Raw genomic sequence first — 20,635 nt, forward strand, 5'->3', positions numbered from 1 at the left:
CCCCTTCTCCACTATCCCCTCTACCAGGACCAGCCCTAGTCTCACAACTCCAGGAAAGCTCCTACAGGCAAGGCTGGTTCTATTCATCTCTATGATCCCTCTGACTCAGGGCATTCTGTTAAGTCCTTCACCATCCTGTAAATGCAGAATGATGGTCCCCAAATGTTCTCTGGTGTCTATATAAAGAAGGGAGGCAGAGGAAGAAAGAGGGGAAAAGGAAGGATGCTAGACGGGAGGTCCAGGGCCCACATTCCAATTCGCCATTTGGCACCAATTAGGTAGGTAACCTTGAGAAAGTATCTTCAGGCCAGCCTCAGTTTCCCTGTCTAGTAATAAGGGGTTTGTGCTAAATAGTCTCTTGGGTTCTCTCTAATTATAAACCTCGGTATCACAGAAACCGGACTAGCCTGGCCATAGGAGACATGTGTCCGGGTCCTTAGGAGCTGCCGCTGGGGCTGAGTTAGCTGACTGCCCAGATCTCAGTCTCCATGGTCTATAAAAGAAGTAAGGATAATAGGACTGCCCTTCCTGGGGAGTGGGGTCCCCATCAGACATGGCCATAGAGCTTCAGGAGCCACAAAGCCCTGGAGAAATCTTGGGGTTCGAATTTCCTCAGTCAACAAAGAGCTGCTGACCCCTGCCACATGCCTCATACTGTGCTTCCAGCATGGTGCCGCCTCATACAGGAAGGCTGGACGATGGATCCATGCCCCCAATGTTCCCACAGCTAGGGACTGAGACAAACAAGCAGACAAACCTTTACTCAGCCAGTCAGTCATGTAGCTGGCATCTGAACAAAGCAGCTATGGGAGTACAGAGGAGAAGGAGGGGCCAACTCTGCCTGCAGAAGGGAAAGAAGCTTCTAGAAGGAATGGCATGTCCCCAGTGTGGATATCTGTTCCAGGAGTTGTGGGACCCAAGCCAGGGTCAATGAGAGAGAGGCAGAAAAATGAGGCTACAAAGTAAGGCTGAGATATAATAGGAGGGGGCCCTGAAGGCCACCAGGAGAGTGATTGTCAGCCAATCTTCCAGAAAGGTCTGGCAGCACATTAGAGGACGGAGCAGGGGAATAGAGTGGAGCTGGGGAGAGTGGTGGAGGCCCCACAAGAGTTCGTGAGGGCAACTATGCCAACAAGTCATTATCCATCACTGTCCATACCTGGCTGCCCTACCTACACCTCTGGGGACTTGCTGAATCTACAGATAGAGCTGAACAGTTCTGCTCTCCTCCTAGGGGAACCCAAGCAGAGGAAGAGGCCATAATCACATTTGCAAATCTTGGACGCATGCTGCAGTGCTCTGCAGTCACTACCTCCAGAAGCTGCCTGGCTAGATTCTTGCCTGGGCCCACACCTGGGCCAGCCAGAGACAGAAACACCATCAGGTCTGGGACTGGAGTTGGAACAGTCTTACTAAGGGGACAAAGGCAGAAAGCCCGCCCACCTGAAGGCCACTGACATAGGTCCCAGACATACCTCAGATTCAACCCCTGCCTCCCTCCCTCCTCTGACAGCACGGAGAGGCAAGTGAGGCCTTCACCAACCAGTGTCTCTCCAAACTGGGTCACATTCACTTGGGCTTAAAGAAAGAGCACAAGCGCCCCTACACTTTCCAAAGCCTGAAGCCTACTCCTCAAGCACAACTCAGCATCATGAAAGAGACTTACTTGATTCGTAGGCATCACAGCAACTAAAGTCATCTCCTCCTGGGACAAGCCAAGCACAGGTTGCCACGTTCCCTTAAAGACAAGAGCCAGGCAATGAATGTCAGTTACATTATCTTACATTACAGCCTCCTATCTTCTCCTGGCCACAAGGTCCCACAGGCTGGGGACTTTACCCCGTAGCAACTCTACTCAACAAGAGGAAATGCACAGGGAATTTCTCTCTATGCTCCAAGTTTTGCATGTGAAGACAGGAACTGCTAGGTGGTTAAACAAATCCCACTGTGTCTGCTATATGGGCCTCCTAGGGTTTATCACATCACTAGGCAAAGGTTTACAGAGAAAGTCAGAGGGGTCTGGGAAAGATTACTTCAGTAGCTCCTTTAGTAGAAACAGAGAGTGCCAGAATTTCTAAGGTGAAGACATGTTGAAAGTAAGTCAAGCTGAAGTAAAAACTTGGTAGTAAGTCACCAATGTGAAGCCTGCCATATTTCCCAAGGTGGAAAGGGTCCAAAGCACTAAATAAATTAGGAATTTCTAGAAGCAGACCATCTGGTCATGGCAGAGTTTCCTAAGCAAACTACTATCTTGGCTTTCCTTGACCACCCAGATGGTTTGGTCATATCCTCCCGCTTCTCCAGAAAAATGCCCCCGCACCTGTTTGGAAATGGAGCCCAGTGTTCTAAAGCACTTCTAAGAATTTACTTTCACAACTCCACATTTCTGAGAGGTGGCCTCAAGAGGACAAAAGTCAACACAGAGGAGAAATCAGAGATGTCCAAGAGGTAACACACATATTCCACTGACAGAGACATACTTTGCTCCACAGGGCAGTGGGCTGACTTGCCCACATGGTCACACTTGTATTTTCTCTGTACACCAGGGTCTGTGTGTAGAGCCTGGGACTTGAACTCACTTTCAGAATTCTCAGTCTACGAATGTGAGAGCAGCTACTATCTACTGAGCACTGACTGAGCACGGAACACACACTGGTAGACCAGATTCTGTTCCAGTGGCTCCTCACAGACTGGAAGAGAGGCCTAGAGAGCAGAAGACCCCAGCCCCAGCTCCATGACACAGCAGGATTCAAGCCCAGGGCTGGTTGACCTAGTGCTCACCGGCTTCCCAACCACATCAAGGAGTGAGGGGTCCGAGCACAGCCCACAAGCAGCCTGGTAAGCTCCCAAGGCAGCCACTTGGGGAGAAGTTCCAATCACCACCATCATGATCATCATTGTCAAGCCACACCTCTCAGGCCCGTGGCAGTGGACAAACAGGCTGGCCTGCCTCACCCACATTCTATCAGCCTGAGCTGTAGGCTCAGAGAGGTTGGAGGACTCCACTTCTCTGCCCCACTGCTTCTCAAAAGAAGCACACAGCACTCTCTGCACAGTGGGATGCCGGTGGGCATTCCTGGACCGGTCTGTAAGGGCTGACCATTGGTCAAATTCCCATAGAGGCCTGGCCACATTGGAATCCAGCCATAGCAAGAACCAACTCAATTACTCTGTCTGACCAACAGCTAAACATACTTCAGACTCCCCTTAACTCCACTAAACCAGAAGGTCCTAGGTCCCAGCACCTCCCTTCCCCTTGAGGGGTCTCAGTTTCCTTATCTATAAAATGAGAAGTTAGACTTAATTAGTGATTTCCTCACCAAAGACCCCCTTCTAGCTCCTCCCCTCCAACTGTTCAGAATTTAAGAGACACCTACAAAGCTCATCAGAAGTTAAAAGGAAGAATTAAAAGGATTAAGCTGAGCCCAGGCACTACAGGGGGTTAGCTCAGAGGACACTCCCAGCAACCTTGGGAGACAGGTGGTACAGTCAGTGTTGGGGGAAGGGGGAGATGCAGGGGGACTGAGGTATGACCAGGCAAGTGCCTCACTTGGCCACAGCACCTGGGACTCACAGCAGAGCTGGCCTTAGGCCACGCCCATGTGTGTGCTCCTTGACACAATGTTTCCCTTTGTAACAAGAGGAGGAAACAATGTCTCTACTCAGACTTGCCATCTTGCCAGTCCCAAGCAAAGAAGCACCAAGTCTCCAGGTCCCTGTGCACCTGACTTGGGTGGTTCAGGAAAGATTTCCTGCGTGGTTAAGTCACTTCGAGGGTTCAGGAAAGATTTCCTGTGTGGTTAAGTCGCTTCGGGGACTCAAGGAACATGAGAGTACCTCCGGGAAACTTTCTCTCCGCTGCGCTCTTGGCCAAGCTCCACAGAGTCAGGGTCTTCACCGAGGGACCCCGAGCCCTTGGAACAGGGCCTGGCACACACCAGCTGCTCAGTCAGCATTTGCTGAATGAAGGCCTGAAGAACTCCAGAGGTGAGATGCACTCAGGCTCATTCAAGAACCTTTTGGTGTAAGTTAGGGTGAGACACCCTAGGAGTGGCTTGGAACCACAAAGCTGGCCCCTCAGCAGCCAAAGTCTCCAGCCCACATGCCCCAAACCCCCAGACAGAGAATGAAGGCTCTGAGGTTGACCCAGGGATCAGGTGAGCAGCTGCTAGAACAAGAGAAGCATCTGAGCATAAAGGCCACCCATCGAGGTGGCCATGGGCTCAGGCCCCAGAATCAGGCAAACCTGGCTTCCCACCTCAGCTCTGCCACTTGAAATTAGTCAGATGGCCCTGGGCGAGTCCCGTAATTTCTGTGAGCTTCCGTTTCTTACATAAAAATGGGACTAATGTTGGTACCTACTCCGCAGGTTTGTTGTTCTGAAGAGGAGGGGAGAGAATGTGGTTCAGGATGCAGCCCGTGCACGCAGCCCACGCTCATGGAGAGGACATGGGTCGTGATTGTCTGCACTAGAGTGGACGGTAAAGAGCACACTCGGAATCCCCTGCTTGGGTGTGAGCCCAGCTCTCCTACTAGCTCACTGTGTGACCTCGGACATGTTGCTCCACTTCTTCGTGCCTCAGCTCCCCAGTATAGAACACAGGATTGATTGCAAAGACTAAATGAGTTATGTAGGTAAAGACCTTAGAATAATGCCTGGCACAAAATAAGCACTCCAGACCAGGGAGTTAGTATCATTCTTAATATACTTAATATACTTACACTTAATATTCTTATATTATATCATTCTGTATAATATCACAAGCATCCTTCTCCCTTTGTTCCAAAACAGAGTCCACCCTACCTCCCACTCCTCAACCAAAAAGGTAGGTATGGGACTCAGGATAGGTTCATTCTGAGTATCTTCCCTCCTTGGCCACGATCTTGGTACAAAGGGTATGATGCACCTGTTCTCAGTTGTGCCAGGTTCTAATCTAAAAGCCTGGAGAAGGCCTGGTCCTCTTGGAATGGGTGGAGAGTTGTGTGGGGTCAGCTGGGAGCTGCCCGAGGCCATGGGCCACTGAGCAGGGGATGCCAGAGCTAACCTGTTCTTTTCCTGGTGCTGGATTCTGTAGCATTTCCTTTGAGTCCGAGTCTCCCCTAGAACCTTCCAAGGCATCCCATTTTTGCTTAAGTTCATTCAAGTTGGGTTCCTGTCACTTGAAACCAAAGGAGTCTCAACTAACAATAGCACTCAGCAACTGGCCGCTTCGTTAGTAAATCCCACCCGGGGAAGAAAAGCCAGCTGTACATGCTCAGTGAGCCCCAGCCAGCCAGGGAAAAGTGAGTGTGGTCAGCAAGGGGTCTCTGCAAAGAAAAGCAAGGGGAGGCTGCTACAAGCCCCTGCCCCATGCCCTTCCCGGGAGAAAAAGATGCTGCAACTAAAAATGGAAATCGCCCCATACTGAGACCCCTGGCTAGGAACCCAGCCTCTGACATGGGTCCCTCTCACCCTGCCATGAGAGGTCTGAAAGAGGAAGAAGAGAAAGGGAAGCAGATCTGCATGGACTTCACAGTGGTGTGGAAAAAAACTCCAGGCAGTTGCTTGAGACAACTCTTTTCAGAGGAGGAAGGAAAGTGCTTCAGAGAAGGGAAACCACCTTGTCTGGGCCCTTAAATTCGAGACACTTTCCCTGGTGCAAACACCTTGAACTTGCAGCACAGTCCTAGGAGCTGGATGCTCATCCAACCCATTTTCCAGTGGAGGATACTGAGGCTCAGAGAGTGCCATGTCTAAATCATCAAGGTCATGCTTCTAGTGCCCGATGCCCAGTCAACCCACCAGGGATGCTGCCATGGATGCCAGCAAGCTCGGGTCCTGAGCCTGAGGCCTCCTCATCACCCAGGCCTGTGCCAGACACCTGGGGGAGATGGTCACATGCTGCTGCCTCTCACTTACAACCTGTCCTCCAGCCCCACCCAGAGACAGCTTCCCAGAGGAAGGGGCTGCCTTCGGGTGCTGACAGCACAGGGAGCATCATGATATCTGGAGGCAGTCCCTGGGCACGTTTCCTTCATCAGTGACTTTAATCCCCAAGAACCGCGGTATGATGTATGGGCATGGCCCATATCCATGGGTTTTAACCAGAATACGCCTGTCAGAGCCCGCGCGGAGTTTCCCAGGATTTGATTTTCTGGTTTTTTATTCTCAGTCACCTTTCCCAAGAGGTCTGACTTGACAGGTGCAACTACAGCGCAGGACACAGTACCGTGCTCAACAGGGTCTCATCTTCCCACCACCTTCCAGCCACACTAAAGCCAGTCTACTCCTGTACCCCCAGGCCCTCCCACAGCTTCCTCTCAAGTCCTTCCAGGAAAAGAAGCTCCAGCTTCAGGTATGTCTTAAAGAGTTCCAGAGAAATAGCAATAAGAAAAAACCAAAACCCTCTCCTGGGAACAAAATCACACTGATTGCCTCCCCATGTCCCGCAGCATTAGCCAGGGGCCAGACACACACCTCCGCACACCAGGTCCCTGCACTTGAGTCTGCGCATAAGCAGAGAGAGGCCGATGCAGACGTGAACTTTGGCTGGTACAGACGGCCACAGGAAGGGTAGGGACGACACTCAGGTCAAGCAGAGCAGCCCTGGCAGGCCACGGGCTGTCCCCGTGGGGGTGCGGGAGGTTTGCTAAGCCCTTCCGAAGAGGCCTCCCCCATGGACCCACACAGACACCCACGTCACAGTGCCAGATGGTACCCAAGCCCCTGCCAGCTGGTGGCCTGCTTCCTCTTTGTTTTGGAGGAGCCCTGTTAGGGCAGTGGCTATCCCAGTCACAGGGGACTATCCAGACAGGTATTTCCCTTACTCTTTTTCTTTTCATAGTGATGCTATTTAAATAGCTCTGGGATTTAAAAAGAAGTAAATCAAAAGGAACAGGCTGACTTTCCCTCAGGGCATGGCCTGGTTGCACTGCTGGGGCTAGGAGTGATGGCCGCAGGACCCAGCACGGCCTGGTGTTGGGGTGGCACACAGTCTACCTGGGGACCCCATGACCAAGCTGGATCAGCTGGAAATCAGAAAAGGGATGGAAAGCTCTCTGGGAAGTCCCATTTCCTACCCCTCCCCGCCTGGTTCCCTTGAAAACAGCCAGGAAAAAAATCACTCCGTGAGAATACGCTAAGTGTTCTGGCAAAGACTATGAAGAGCACCCCATAGCAAGGGAAGCAGGGGGACACTGGAAGCCAAGGCAGTAGAAGGAAGAACGCTGTGGCCAGGCCTGCCAGCACCTGGCCTCGAGGCCAGCCTCACCCCCGCCATGGCCTGCTCAGGCAGGCATGGCATTTTGGCACTGAGGCTCAATTGCTCCCCTCTGGGGGACAAGGTCTACCTTTTAAAGCTAGGGTGTGGATTAAATACAGCAGTGCCTGTCAAAGGCTGGTAACAGCTGCCACGGGAGAGCCACTGACAAGAGCCAGGAATGGCAAGCTGGCTAAGTGCCTTGCGAGGTTTACTTCAGCAGAAGCTTACAACTTCCCTGGGAGGTAGGTACCACATCCTTAAGTTCAGAATAGGAAACAGAGACTCAAAAATGAAAGCACCTGCCCAAAGTCACCCAGCTCACAGGAATCACAGCTAGAACACACACCCAGGCCAGCCAGACTCCAAAGTCCTGGCCTCTGCTCTGTTGCCTGCAGTAGGGTAGGTGCTCGAAACACAATATATAACATGTAGATGCTGAGCTAGGGGCTGTTGACTCTCCACCCAGGAGGTGCACTGGAGAAAGGAGGGGGAGTTTGGGCCAAGAGGGTTTACAAAGATTTTCTAGAGTAGACAGGGCTGAATCCAGGCACTGGAGATGGAGAGAGGCACAGAGGATGAAGCAAAGCCCTGCAGACCAGAAACACAGAAGCAAGGAGCAGGAGGCAGAGATGGCCAGGCAGGCGGCAGAGAGCGGCGCAGAGGGAGGAGAGGAAGCGGGGTTGGCATGAGGGCAGGATGGGCCACCCTAGCTATTGCCTTGGGGGCTCATCCACCTAGGAGCTTTCTCACCCACACCCCAGCGACACTCCTGTGTCTGCTCCTTTGGTCACGTGACAGTCCTGGAGGGAGACAAGAATCACAACCATAACAGCTCAATAACCCCTCTGTCCGCACAGCAGGCCGAGCACTCAGCACAAGAAGCAGCTCCTTGCCCTCGCTGCCATGCCCACTGGCCAGGCCCCAACTCTAGCTCTGGGACGCCAGGAATCTGAACATGACCACGTGCATGGAAGTATCAGCACTGCCACCCAGACTTCAAGGTTCCCCGGAGAAAGAAGAGCTCTAGGATGTGGTCTTCTTAGGGCTGGCTCCCTATCTCCCTGGACATCTCTTCCCCACCCCTGCTGGGACACTATTGGTATTTCCTCAATAACGCTTGCTAAGCTGAACTAAACAGAAGATTCCTCTGCTTAAGCGACAGCTCTGGAGTTTGAGAAGTCTGGATTCAAGTCTGTGCTGGAGCCCTGAGCTTAGTCCCGCTTTTGCGTGAAGGATCACTTGCCTCTTTCGCCCCTAGGAAGGAAGTGCCTCCCACCACCAGCAGTCACTACTCTGGCACCCCCCCGGAGCCACCCTGCACCCTGGACAGGGTTCTGGGCACCCAAACTAGCACCTGCTCCTCCACCTAGGAGAAGCATGGGTGCCAGCCTCCTTCTCCTCCTCCTCCAATAGCAAGTACCCCCAAGGAGGATCTGTGCTCAGGCTTGGCTCTGGCTTTAAATGCTTAAAGCTATAGGGCCATACTCACTGTCTCCACTTCCCAAGCACAGAGCACAGAGCCCCAGCCCAGGCCTCAGACCCATGGAGAAGGGAAATGTGAGTGGAATGGAGGTGATCTGAGCAAGTGTCATCCCTGGCCTGGCTGTGCTTTTTTGGAACTAACAGGACATGGAGGGGATGGGAGGGAAGAAAGCAGAACTGTAGAAAGGTCTGTTTGTCCCATGGTCTCCCACCAGCCCTCCTGGGGCAGAGAAGGGCACAGGGAAAAGGACAGAGAGGCTCTGTGGATCTGAGCCTCTAGACCCACGCTTCCTGGGACAGGCAGGAGACCACACATTCTATTACCTTCTGCCTGTGGGTCTATGGACAGATTACTAAATTCTGTGGAGGCTGGGTCTCCTTACCTATTAAATGGGGATAAGAACCAATGACCACAAGCGACAGCTGTAAACACTGAGTAAAACATGAATGTGAATGTGCCTAGCTAACTGTAAAGCACCCTTAGAAACATCAGACAGTTTCCATAGTCCTGGGCGGGGGGTATGTGCAGGTTAGACTACACAGCTGCTAGTGAAGTGGAAAACTAGGAACCCATTCCATTTGGCAAACTTCTTTCCACATCTTCTAGGACAAGGCCCTTGTCTCCAGGGGTTTCAAAACAAACAAACAAATAAACACTGAGACCTATTCCCTGGTCTCAAGCACTCACAGTGTGATGAAGAGTTGTGCCCACATTTACATAAGGCAAAACAAAATGCTACTGGAGGGCCCACGCAGAGAGGGTGGGACATTTTATTCTGGCCTCAGAGGTCAAAGGAGGCTTTTATAACATCATAATAAAATAGTTATTAGCATAACATTAACTCTCAGGGCTTGCTGGTAATAGGGTATTCTGGGTATTTGCATGGCTTACCTCATTTAATTGTCATAAAATTTCTATGAGTGAGTTTGCAGATAACAAAACTGAGACACAAGGAAATTCATTCCTATCCTGGCCTTACATGGCAGGTAGGTGGTAGAGCTGAAATCTGAACCCATCAGACTCTGCTCCTCTAGCACACCAGGGGCTGAGTCAACCAAGACAGGTCTCAGGCACACTCTGTGGCCAAAAGGCTCTGATAAGGCCCATGGAGATGAATCACTGAGGGAAAGTGCTCACTTACCCACATTATCTCCCACCGTGTGCAACCCTGACTCTGGCTCCAAGGTCCTGCCGCTGACACTGCCCCTGGTCTATTTGTGAAGGTGGCCACAGCTCTGTATTCCCCAAGGCTCCATGTCAGCACCAATACCAAAGAAGACTGATGGAGCCTAAATGTCAAGGTACATGTACATAACAGATCACTCATGAAATAATTTGTTATTATAAAAGGTAGTTCGATGTCAGAGGGAAAAAACTCTCAAATCCTGGTTCTGCCACTTACTGGCTGTGTGACCTTGGGCAAATCTTAGTGTCTCTGAGCCTCAGTTTTCCCACCTGCAAAATGGGGTTAACAATGCTGATCTCAGGCAGGTGTAACAAAGATGAAATGATATGGTACGTCTAGTGCACACCACAGGCATGCTAAGCAATGGTTAAATAAATGATCTTACAAAGGATTTCCACTGGAAAATCATTCTCTGCGTGATAATATCTGGTGATAATACTTCTAACTCATATTCATCTGCCACTAAGCTAAATCCATCACATGCATTATCTCATTTAGTCTTTAAAAGCATAGTTTTTTTCATTTGACTTAGCTTTAGGACCACAGAAAGGGTATGCCCAACACAGTAATTTTACCTATGCACACCTGTACATGGAGAGAGAAACAGGATGGTCGGAGCAGCTAATATCTCCTGGGTACCCCCTATATACCAGTAACTGTTCTAAGCATTCCACATGTAGTAACTTATTTCATCCCCCAAAAATGCACCTGTAAGGTAAGTCCTACTTCATCCCCATTTCACAAGGGCTGGGGCTTGAAGCACAGAGTGGGTAAGTAACTTTCCCAAGACCACTGTGGCAGGACTCAAACCCAGAGCCCAGATTCTTCAGCACTATACTCTTCTAAAATAAAGAAGTCACGGCTGTAAATTCTAAGCTTGTCATTCCCCCTCCAACCTAAGCTCTGCCTTTGTTCCCCTTCTGCCAGTACCTGCCCGCCCCCTCACCCCTGCCCCACTGCTCTTGCTCCCCAGCTCCACCACCACAGTACCTAAGTCAGAGGTGTCAAACTAGCGGAATTTTGTGGGCCCTGGTTACCTGGGCCTTCAGCCCCCTATATCCCATCCTCTACAAAGTCACCAGGGCCATCTTACCATGCATGGCACTCTTCTGCTCAAGCACACTCAAAAGCTCCCTGCTGCCTAGACTGAAGCCCCCAGTGGGGGGAAAAGCATCAGCTGGGGCCTCAAGGTCCCTGCAGGTTCTGGCCTGGCCTCCTTCCCTTTGTCCCCAGACCTCTCTTTTGTTGGCTTCTAAGTGCCAGAGGCAGGGCAAGTCAGTAAGGTCTTTCCCGACCAGCCCATCTAAAATTCCGGCCTTCTCCACAACCCTTTTCCTCCACCTATACCCAGAACATCCTGTCTTCTCCCCTGCTTAGTGCTCTTGATCCACCTCATGGCCTGGCCTCACAGGTTTAACCTCATTGTTTACAGTCTCTCTCTCCCTCCTAGAACATAAGGTCTATGAGGCAAAGGATTTTACCTTTCTTTCCCTTTCTACAACCATAGCACCTCGAAGAGCTTCTGGCACAGCGTAAGAACTCATAAATATCTGCTGGGTGAATCGACATTAAAACATGCCCAAGAAGAAAATGTGCAAACAGAACAATGGTGGGGAACGGCTAGCATACCTTTGGCCTTCTTCTCTGCTCCTGAAGACGTTTCTGGAGCAGAGGCTGTCGGTGCCAAGATCAAGATGTATGGCAGCCAGAGCCTTTCTTGTTCATTCTCTCTGGAATTACAGTAGGACAGCCTCCCATCCCTGTTCTGAACTTAGATGGGTGCTTGCCCCCCCCCACACACACTCTCTCTCTCTCCCTGTCTTTTTGAAGGCTGTCTGCCTCTGTCCTAAACGCACATGTCCAGCCTCGTCTCCCTCTGCCCACCTTCAAGCCAAGCCACTTCCCATTTCCCCGGGCCTCTACACCCACGAGACATGCTCTCCTCTTCCCTCCACGTACCAATGTGCACTTCATGGACTCTTCTTCATCCAGATCAAATGCAGTCTCCTCCCCACCCCCCACCCTCCTTCTTTCCCTTCAGAGCCTTCCAGGCGTCTCCAGCCCCTAGAAAACCACCCACTGCTATCTCCAGCATCCTATGGAATTAGTCATGAACTACCTTGTGATTAGCTTTCAATGACCTGAACCGTTACCACAATCTCCTCCATTTTTTTTTTTTTTTTTAAACATGTATGTCTTGTTTTCTCAAGTATGTGGTGAATGTGCTTTGGAGTAGAGGTGAGGCTGGGCCCTACCCACACTGCCATCCCCATAGCACAGGGCCCAGGCCACACAGTAGGTGCTCAAAGGTAATTACCTGCCCAAGGTAAACAAGTCACTTTCCTAATCAGGTCATTTCCTCAATCCCAGGTGCCTGGACTGGCTTCTCCCAAGGGCCTATATATTTTTCTTCAGGATCTGCCCTGACCTTGGTTCTCTGCAAGGCCAGTCCTGGGCTTCTGTTTTCAAAGGGGGTTAAACCCACTCTAATCATGCTCCCCTGCGCTGGGCAGAAAAGTCCAGTGGGAGAAATTTCAAGGTCCCACAGGTCTGGGGAAGGAAAGTACATCGTTCTTGGAGGCAAACCCAGGATTCAGAGCATTTCAACTACCTCAAATCCTCGAATTTAACAGGGAGTAAAGACCACAGTGTGAGCTGTAGGTGAGTCACAGTGGGAAAACCAACACTTGAGGCCCAGTGCACCGACTCTTAGTAAACTGATTACAAGAGGCAGCAAAATCTCCAGTTCCTTAGGAGCCTCAAGGAGAGAGTCAGGGAAGAGGCGGTTTACTCAGACCCCCCCAGGTGCCAGGCTGTGAATGAGGGTCCCCTTGGGTCTCTACTGTCAGGTGAGTGAGCTGTCATTAGCTCAGTGTGCACCTGAGGAGCGGAGACCCATGCTAACAAGGTGAGTGGAGACCCATGCTAACCAAGTGAGTCCTGCTCTTTCCACAACCACCAAGCAACAGTCCTGGGTTGTCTGTGGTTGGTTTTTTTGTTGTTTTGTTGTTTTAAATTTTGAGTAGGAAATACATTCAAAAATCAAAACTCACAGAAGTATACAGGAAACGTGTCCCTTCTACTGTACCTACCCCATCCACCCCCACTCCAAACCAGGGAACCACTCCCCTTGCTTATGCCTCATCCCTGACAATCTTTTTGTGTATACACACAAATATAAATATTTATTCTTTTCTTTACATAACTGATACACACTTCTCAGTGCCCAGCTTGGATCTCTTAAAGGGATGGACTTGGGATGGGGCCCGAGACAGAGGATCTCTATGCAATAAAAAAAAGTGTGAAACAAAAAGGAAACTATTCTGGAGAACACATGTTCCCTTGAGGACCTGAGGCCTCAAGGGAAGGTCCCTGTGGGTCCCATGGGGTCAGCTGCTAATGGAATCTCAGGCCAGCCTGAGGGGAGCTTGAGTGGTAGGTGGGGGCATGGGTGCGGGGAAGGAAAACACCAAGGGAAGTCCTGAAACCCCACTGGCTGAAATCTCTGGCTGGCCTCACCTTCCAGAAGAGGAAGGAAGTATCCATAGAAACAGGACTAACCTGATTCCCGCAACAAGAGCAGAATAGGTTAGTGACCAGGAGGATACAGGAACTATAGAGGAAAAGCAATCATTTCCTCTGAAATTTATGAGACCAAGAAGGGGAAGCTGGTGCCTGAGACTCTCACAGACTTCAAATGGCTGGAGCACGGAAGGGCTTTGGGACATGAGATTGAGGAAGTCAATGATTCAGACTCCAAAGAGGTTCCAGTTCTGCAAAGGAGTGATGGGGGAGGGGGCAGTGAGGAGGAGGGAAGGGGAGGAAGGGGGGGGAGAGGGGGAAGGAGGAAGAGAAGGGGAGGGGCCTCTTAGGAAGCAGGCCACTTACCACAGAGGTTGAGAGCCGGACTCTGGGGATAAACTGGCTAGACTCCAACTCCCCCTCTTGCCCTAACCACAAAACCTTGAGCTAATCAGTTAACCCCTCTGTGCCATAATTTCCTCATTGGGAAGTGAGGCAAGTGACAAGATCTACCTCATGGGGTTGGCACAAGAATTCAATGAGTTCATGTTCACAAAGCCCCAATAAGAGGGCTTGGCACACAGACAACTACAGAACATGTTGTGGAACAGGAGCCGTGTGGTTGCCGAGGGAGCCCTTGACAAGGCCAGCTGTTAGGAAGCCCACATCCCAGTCACGGGAAGAATGCATAACCAAGAAAACCCTAAGACGGTGATGCAAGGCCTATTCCTGTGACAACCAGAGGAGGCACGCATGGAAGGAGCTCAGGCTGCAGAGCAGAGGGCAGAGGGTGGGAGGGTCTGGGGGCATGGGGTCATCTGGAACCAAGAGGTCCAGGGGCAGAATTGGCTCCCACTCCAGGTACATAGGGGCCCCTCTCTAAAAGGGACATCTTTAGACTGACAAAGATCACACACTGAGATGAGAAAGAGAGGCGGGATGGGGGACAAGCTCAGTTTTAAAATACATCTATTTAGATATTTTCAGTGACTGTAAGAACCCTGACCCAGAGCGCTGGAAACTCTTGCAGATGAGACCGCTAAACTTCCAGCTACATCTCTTTGGGGCAGCCTGGGGACACTCGAAAGCAGTCTGGGGGCCCTTTGGGAACCAACAACATGTGCTATCAGCCAGAGTCCACTTCCTCCTATGACCGGATACTTGGTGGGAGGTGGAAAACTGCACTAAGCACAGCACATCCAGATTCAAGAAGACTTCTCGCCAGAAGTCAGAAAAGCAAATGGAAGGCGACTCAGGAAAGGGGCAGCCTCGACTGCCAATCCCAAAGCAAGCTGATGAAAGATCTAACGGTGCCTAAGGTGAGGTCTCTAGTAGCATGCCAGAGGGCTCTCTCCTGGTAAGCATTTTATCAGCAACGGGGTGATGGTATGGAAGGCATACGTTTAATTTAATTTTATTTATATTCAATGAATTGACATATAGTGTATTATTTGTTTCAGAGACAGAGGTCAGTGATTCATCTGTTGGGTATTATACCCAGTGCTTATTGTATCACATACCCTCCTTAATGCCCATCACCCAGTTACCCCATCCCCCCAATCCCCTCCCCTCCAGCAAGGATAGGGAAGGCATACTTAATAGGATCCTGAAAGAGCTCAATGGAACATAGTTGCACCGAATTTAACAAAGTGGAAATTTAACAGAAATGGTTGTTCTGAATCAGACGGGAACAAAATAGGAGGCTCTGCATCTAAGTTCTAAAGCCACACCTTAAGGACAGAGGAGATGCGGCTTAGCAACACCACATGTTAAAAAGATCTGGTCAGCGGTAACGTCAGTGAGTCAAGGGTGTGATGGAGCTGCCAGAAAAGCTGATGCAACCTTGGGCTGCATTAAGAGGAGCAGAATGGCCTCAACAAGGGGGGTGATGGCTCCCTCCCTCTGCTGTGGTCATACCACACCACGAATACCATATGTGGTCGGGGCACTGGCCTCAGCATATGAGAATTTGAACATGTGGGAGTTTGCTCAGAGGAGAATCACTGGGAAGGTAAAAAGAACTGAACCTACACCACAGTTTGTTAATCCGGAAGGAAACTCAAGAGCGAGGAAGAGGGCTGCCTTTAAATACCATGTTTTACTAATTAGAAGCTGCACATTTTCAATTATAAATTGTCTGAAAGCAGAATGTATCTTCTAGTCCCTTAACATCTAAGTAAGATTGAGAAATGCATCATCATTTTACCAAAATGTAATAATGTGTCAAAAGAGCCACAAAGATGGCAGAGTCAAAAAGTGAATTGGAAGAGTCAGATTCTAAAACTGAAGATGTTTTAGAAATGCCCTAACCAATTTGCTTTCCTCTTTATGTACACACAAATGTTATGGGATATAAACTTGGGCCTAAGTCTAAAAGGGGTCTTCTTTCAGTAAAAATAATACTTTTCAGAGGTAACACAGCATTGTTCCACAATTTAATTGGAAGCACTTTTTTCTTGAAGGTACAGGAAATAGTGATACTTCTTCCGATGGGTGGTTTCATAGACTGGATTTAAAAACCATATCTGAGGTTCTGACACGGGGAGGGAAAGAGGCAGCATGTTCTCTGTGGCTTCTAGAAGGAAGACTGGGACCAAATGCCAGAAGCTTTCGGGAGCCATGAGGGAGGCAACAGGAGGAACCATCCAAAGATGGAACAGGTCCGCTCTGATCTGCAAGCCCAGGCTAGACCACCACAGTGGAGAAGTCAAGCACCAATGGAACAGCCCTATGGTTCCGAGATCTGATGGTGAAGATCTCGCCACAAAGGGAAAAGCGCCTCATCTCTCTTCTTTGCACACATAGGTGCTTCAGCTGAGCCATTCTCTTAACAAGTCACTAGCCAAAGGCAGAAGCCACTTATGGAATAGGACTGAATGGAGGCCAGAAGCAAAGAGGAGCCCTGACCACATCTGTGGGCCGGTTTGGGAACAGACTTGATGAGGAAGGGCCTCGATGGCCCCTAGGTGCCAGGCACCAGGCTAGGTGTGCTATGCGTATTGCCTCATTTAATCCTCACAGCCACCCTGACAGGTGGGTATTATCATGCCCATCTTCCAGAAGAGACACTAGAGGCTCAGAGAAAGAAAGTGACTTGCCAAAGGTTTTACAGCTCTGAAAACCATGGTTGGTGGGACAACAGGAAGGAAATTCCAGAAATCTTGGTTGCAGAATGCATAAATGGAGAGATCAGCTGATCAAAGAACCAATGTGGTCTCATGTTGGTAGCACTAAAAAAAAAGACAAAAAGAAAAAAAAAAAAAGACAAAAAGCTGGTTCCGTGCGCCCCACCCCCCTATCAATAGCTTTCCCGGGCACTGAAGCCACGCCATTTGCTGCTTGCAGGAAGGATTTATTCCATCATATACAGCAAGGGTGTTTCTGAGACCTCTGTGGCAGAGAACAGGTGCTGGCAACCCAGCTCAAATGTCAAAGCCTTAAGCACACCGGGTTGCCAGGCTTCCTACCAGCTGGGTTAACGGGTTAACGCCGGAGCTAGCGGAAGCTGAGCTCAGCTTATGTCTCCTCCCCAGAGGGCGGGGGAGGGGAGGAGGCTGGGGAGCTAGCCAATCCCCTGCCTGGAAATATCAAGTCCTGCCCCACCTGCATGCCCAAGCTTCCTCCTCCACTGGGGAAGTAAACCCAAAGTGAGCACCCGAAACCCAGGGCAGCACCCTCCAGAAGGGGATATTCAGGTGCTTGTGAGACCAAAAGCAAAGGAGGATCAGACCTTTCAGAGGTTGGCCCACAATGCTCCATGATTTTCTGACACCTGCAGAAAACTCCCTACCCCACCTCCACCCCCAGCACTCAGGGCTGGCTGGATCCCAGCCTTCCACACTTCACAGCTCCCGCAGGCAGCCCCCATGTTTCTACCAGGTGGCACCCTGAATGTGCCTTCACTTTTCCACATTTCTGTGCGCTGTATCTCTGGCTATCTCTCCCTACAGAAATCCTATTTTCTAAGTCCCATTCCAAGCACCAAGTGCCACATCCTCCAGGAAGTCTCACTTCGTTCCACCATGACACTCTCCAAAGCACGTTCCACACTCCCCCTTGATATGTGGGCATCCCTAGCTTGTCTAATGTACCTCCATGTGTTAAGTAAGGGCTCTGCTCCTGTCGTTCATCGCAGCACCCCCAGCACGGCAGCTGCACCCTGAGCTCAGGAGCCTTGGCCGTGGTGCTCCATGTCCTTCCTGACGGCACCCTACTCACAATCCTGACTCCCTCCTCCACCTCTTCCCAGCTGACTCATCTCCTTGGGTGCAGCCCTCTGCTAACAGCTTATCAGAGATAAACTAATCTGTCAACATATCCTTCTCAGTTAAATTCTGTATTTTTCGCAAACCTCTGAAAAAGAAGGACTGAAAACAAAGGCAGGAATTTTAGGCCCTAAGGCCTTGGGGGAGGTATTTCTTTCTTTCTTTCTTTTTTTTCAAGTTAAGGGGGGGAGGTATTTCTGATCATGAAAGATCTCACACCAAGCAATGGAGCAAGTCAGTGCTACAAGTGTATACACATCCTAAATTGAGAGAATACCAGAGCTGTGACAAAGGGCGCAGGCCTCCGTCCCCAAAAGCAAAAGCCAACTGCAAGTAAGATTGCCCAAGTCCAACCACAGGATCAAGGCTGGGCAGCAATGGTGGAGGGAGAACAGACTTGACTCCTACCTGGCTGGGTGACCTTGAGCAGGGAACCACACCTCCCTTGCCTCTTCTCCATACCAAGAGGCCTCTGAGCCTCAGTGTCCCCCTAAGTAAAAACCACGGTGGTGGGAGTGAGAGCTGGATGATCTCAGAGTGCCCTTCCAATCTGACATCCAACGTCCTGTGACTCATGGCCTCCGTCTCTCTCTCCCTCCTGGGAAGAAACTACCCTAGTTCCACTCCCTGCTCACCTTGAGCCCCACCTGAGTCCAAAGGGAAAGGGAATGCTAAAGATCTCCCAGCCAGTCAGCAGGAAGCACGGCGTGGGGGGGGGGGGGTGCCACCACAGGTGAAAGGAAGGGTCAGAACTGGGGGCAGGTGTTGGTTTCTATGGACACAGAAATGCCCCTCATTCACGCCGCCATCTGTCCCAGCCTGGAAAAAGACAGCTGGTTGCCTTTGCTTCCCTGACCTACCTTTTTAAGAGATTACAACTGCTTGCCAAATTTAAGTGCTGCTCTAAAATCAGGACATATAAGGTCTCTCAGCCTGGACCGGAAGGTTTCAGACTGGGTAAAGAGCAGGAGCAATGCAGAATAAAGCTTGGAGGCAAACTAGGCCGCTTTGTGCAGCCATGCCAATTAAACATCTTTAAAAATAGCCTCTCTCTTCTCTCGTGCTGAAGATAAAGATGAAGTTTCAGCAATAACCAGACATCTGCTAGGAGCTTCTGAAGAGATCACAACATAAACACCCCAGAGAGCAGCCATAAACAGCTCAGAACCCTCTCCAGGCAGCCAGCAGCTCCTGCTCACTAGGGGGGTGGGGGACACAGAAAGAGGTGGTACGGAGAGGCTAGCCTCCCCAGGACCGGAGGAGGTGGTGGGGAGGAGCTTGTCCGGATAGAAAATAGAGAACCAGCTACCTTCTGCAGGGAAGTAAGAGTTCAGGAACCCACCAAGAGGATTTCCAGGAAGCCATCCAGAGGATTCCAGGCCCCTGTCATTTGTTCTAAAGATGGGTTGCTCCTTGAGGGTGGAAGTAAAGACAGTTTTGAGTGCCCACCCCTGCAGGGTGCTTCACAAACAAATATTTTAAATTTATCTCTATATCAACCCCTGTGGTAGGTGTCTTTATATAGACTAAAATACTAGTGTTCATGGAGTTGCCCAAGGCCACACAGCCAGGATTTGAACCCAGGTCTGTCTTAGTGGAATTGTTTGTTTGTGCCTATCATCAGAACAGGCCCCTGGGGTTTATTCTCAATGTCTGGGCTCTCTACACCCACAAATCTAACACCAGGAGATTTGGCATGGGGAGAGGTAGCAAAGTAGGGGGGAAGGGTAATAGTTAAGCGTTGGCCAAATGAAAGAACCGCCATCTCAGCAGCCCTGTGGGCCACTCCACACCCTGGGTGTTTCCTAGAAGGTCCAGAGAAAAGCAAAGGAGGAAACAGGTACCAATTGATGTCTAGATTCTGTCTGCCAGGATCCACAGGAGACTAATGAGAGCAGATGCCACTGAGGAAGAGAACGGGGTTGGGGGGGGGGGCGATTGGGGATGGGGCTGGAGGATGGGCAGGGCAGACTTTTCATGGGATTACCTTTGTCCTGAGTGAATGAGTATGTTACCCTCATCCATGCATGCATGGGGGAGGGTGGCGGGAGTGCCCTGTGTCTGTGTGTGTCTGTGTGTGGGCGGGTGAGTCATTTTTTAAGAGAGTCCGTGATGTCAGGTCCAAGATAACAGACACACCCAAGCTAGAGATGGAAACCTAGAGCAGGCAGGAGTGCTGGGCCCCTGGCTGCCACAGACTGAGAAGCCTGAGACCTCATCCAGAGCCTCATCCTTCCCTCCCGACAGTCCTGTCCTGCAGCTGCGGGCAGAGAGCCGACAAGCTCTCCTGGCATGGGCCCCATAGTCCCCAAGGCCCCCATTTGCCCAAGCCCCACAGGACATTCCCTGAGGGAAGAGATGGACCTAGTCCTCACTCTAAAGTCTGGAAAGAGGCCTCCGCAGTGGCCCCATCTGTTCCTCTCTTCTGTTTCCCCTTCATCTGCTATCAGACCCCTACTCCTTCAGCAGGGGTCTCCTTGCCTGCCCTCTGCTTCAAGCTGTGCGGAAGCCCCTCTATCCTGATACTCTGAGCTGTCAGTGCTCTGACCACCCAGCGGCCACGGACTCTACTCATTACACCTCACTACCCCCTTCCGCTCATCCAATATGAATAGCTCTGTCCGACAGATGGCTCAGCGTTCTGCCAGGGCCTCAGCAGGCCCTGGGCCCATTCTGCTCCAGGCAGCAGCTCTCCTAGGGACCAAAGGACCCAACTGGCTTTTTCCTGGAACTTCTTCACCCTCCCCTATACCTCGTCTCCTGGCCCCAGGTACAAGCTAAACTCTGCAATCCTGCAAATCTTCACTAGATACAGTCAGCGCTCAGATATGTAGCCAAGGCCAGCCACTCAGAGTCATGAGAGCAAAGCCATGGTTTCAGCATCTGCTACAAAATGCTGCTACTACCAAGGCAAGGCCAGAATAGGATGTTCCTAAAC

At 50.7% G+C, this 20,635-nt stretch overlaps 1 protein-coding gene across 11 annotated transcripts in view; it reads right to left on the reverse strand.

Annotated features, from left to right (window-relative positions):
* MICAL2 (microtubule associated monooxygenase, calponin and LIM domain containing 2) overlaps nucleotides 1-20,635 on the reverse strand; it is a 212,745-nt gene that overhangs the window by 185,116 nt on the left and 6,994 nt on the right. For all 11 annotated transcript variants that reach the window (XM_045065814.1, XM_045065812.1, XM_045065813.1 and 8 more), the window contains exon 2: nucleotides 1,667-1,738. The gene's annotated coding sequence lies outside the window, so the exon portion shown is untranslated. The remainder of the gene's footprint in view (nucleotides 1-1,666; nucleotides 1,739-20,635) is intronic.

This window comes from Mustela putorius, unplaced genomic scaffold (genome assembly GCF_011764305.1).
Source record: "Mustela putorius furo isolate JIRA1106 unplaced genomic scaffold, ASM1176430v1.1 tig00003859_pilon_pilon_pilon, whole genome shotgun sequence".
NCBI lineage: Eukaryota > Metazoa > Chordata > Mammalia > Carnivora > Mustelidae > Mustela > Mustela putorius.